Source organism: Myotis davidii, unplaced genomic scaffold, assembly GCF_000327345.1.
Source record: "Myotis davidii unplaced genomic scaffold, ASM32734v1 scaffold875, whole genome shotgun sequence".
Taxonomy (NCBI): Eukaryota; Metazoa; Chordata; class Mammalia; order Chiroptera; family Vespertilionidae; genus Myotis; species Myotis davidii.
In genome coordinates this window covers 1,822,274-1,824,486 of record NW_006286244.1, presented here as the reverse complement: position 1 = coordinate 1,824,486, position 2,213 = coordinate 1,822,274, and the positions used below count along the sequence as shown (strand labels likewise).

At 61.2% G+C, this 2,213-nt stretch overlaps 1 protein-coding gene across 1 annotated transcript in view; it reads left to right on the top strand.

Annotated features, from left to right (window-relative positions):
- LOC102762139 (chromosome unknown open reading frame, human C1orf198) overlaps positions 1-2,213 on the top strand; it is an 8,542-nt gene that overhangs the window by 854 nt on the left and 5,475 nt on the right. The window lies entirely within an intron of this gene.

The window sequence follows — 2,213 nt, the reverse complement described above, 5'->3', positions numbered from 1 at the left end:
TCGACCCTGGGCCCCTTTAGTCCGCAGGCCGACACTCTATCCACTGAGCCACACCGGTCAGGGCCATTTCGTCTGTTTTTAACCTAGGTGAGGATTGCGGGGGAGAGGGGAGGTGGTGGTGCCCAGGTAACTGTTGACACGGGTCTCAGCTCCCAGGGCCAATGTAGGGGACAGGCGCCCGGAAAAGGTTTTGAGAACAGTTCTGTTCTCGGATGCGGGGCCAGTGGGGTCACCCTCGTGCTGCCCGTCACTGTCCGCCGACGCCGGCGGGTCCCTCGGGAGCCCGGTGACTTGAGCAGGCGCGATAAAATCAAGTTAGTGTGTCACCCGTTGTCACCGTGTCCCTGCAGCCAGACGCGTCTTTGTGGGTCAGCGTCCCCGTCCAGGCCTGTCCCCTCTCGGGGCGGAGCCGCTGGCCCTCCAGCCGCGGGGCTCACGCTGCGTCCTTACCTTTGGGCCGACCTGCGGGTCGGACGTGGGTGGTTTCGGGTTGGAGCCGGTGGAGGGCGATCTGGAGCCCAGAGGCTCTTGTCCCCAACCCTGTCCTGATGAGTCAAGGTCGACTTCCAGAAAGTCCCCTACACCCCCTCCCGGCCTCAGGCTTGGAGCCAACTGCCCCCTGCGACCTGGACTTGGTCACTCTCAGCCTTCGGACTCACAGGCTGGTCTGAGCCCGGCCGGTGCGGCTCAGTGGTTAGGCATCGACTTACGAACCAGGAGGTCAGGGTTCGATTCCCGGTCGGGACACAGGCCCGGGGTGCGGGCTCCATCCCCCGTGTGGAGTGTGCAGGAGGCAGCCGGTCCATGATTCTCTCTCATCATGGATGTCTCTCTCTCTCCCTCTCCCTTCCTCTCTGACATCAGTACAAATCCGTTACAAACACACACAGTAGAGGCAGCCCGTGAGGGGGAGCTGCGTGTGCTGGCGGAACCCACAGGAGCACCCCTGGCCACACAGCTGTCCCTGCAGCCGCCCCGTCACATGTCGGTGGACTTGCTGGGACCTGTAGGCTCTCATCTTCCCCGACTCCTCAGTTCAGCCGCCGCCTGTGTGCGTGTTGCCTACGTGCCCCCGGCTCTCCCGGCTCTGACGCTCGGCCTGACGCTCAGATACCTGAGGCCGGCGAGCTGCCCCCGGCCACGCTGTCCGCGCTGTCCTTGCTGTCCACGCTGTCGGCCGTGCGGGCAGAGCTCAGAGCCCTGGGGGTACCTCTGTGTGGGCTCCTTTAGGCCGGCCCACGGGGTTCCCCTTGCAGAGAGCGAGCTGGTGCTGTGTGGGGACTGGGTCACTGCCCGGTGCCAGGGTTCAGAGGTTGCTGCCCGGTGGAGCACAGCTCTCAGCAGGAGGGCCCCTGATGGCGGAACCATCCCCCAGCTCTCCCCCACGGGCCTGTTTCTACTGTGTGTGGAGTGGGATGGGTTGGGGGGGAGAGGGCATAGACTGGTCTCGGTGTAGCACCAGCCTCCTGGGATCCCTCTGTCTTCCATCCCCATCCCTCCTCCCTCCAGCTGACCCTCATCCTCCCTCCTGGTGCCTCCTCCCTCCAGCTCTCCTCCCTCCAGCTGACCCTCATCCTCCCTCCCGGTCCCTCCTCCCTCCAGCTGACCCCCATGCTCCCTCCTGGTCCCTCCTCCCTCCCAGGCTGACCCAGGTGCCTCTGTCGTTCCGACTTCTTCATCTGAGGGGGGCTTGGAGGGAGGCTGCGGGGCCCAGCTGGGGTGGGGGTGGTTGGGCCGGCGTTTTCCCACTCCTGTCGGCCTGGCAGGCGAGCGGGGGTGGGGAGGGCGCCCCTGGGACCCGCGGTGGATGCCTCTCTCAGGCTCCTGATATTTCAAGAGGAAAAAACCCAGCACTTGGAATGTTCCCGAGAGGGGGGCGGGCGGGGTAAACTGACTCATAATGATGCATTCTTTCCTTTGTCTCCTGAGAGAGGCTAGTCATGCTGATGTATAAGCATGAAGGAGTTGTCAGGTCAAGAACCTGAGTTTTGTTGGACAACAGAGACATTTTTCCCATGAACAACTTGGCCAAGAACCAAATTGTTCAAGATGAGAGACCTTCGAGAACCAAGATTTGACTGTATTGAAATAGTAAAGGGGAAAATAGACACTACAGCATATATGAAATTTCAGTTCCCCTTCATCCAATAGCTAAGGACCAAGGCCAAAAAAATTAATAAAAACGTGGAAGATCAAAACAGTATTATAAACAA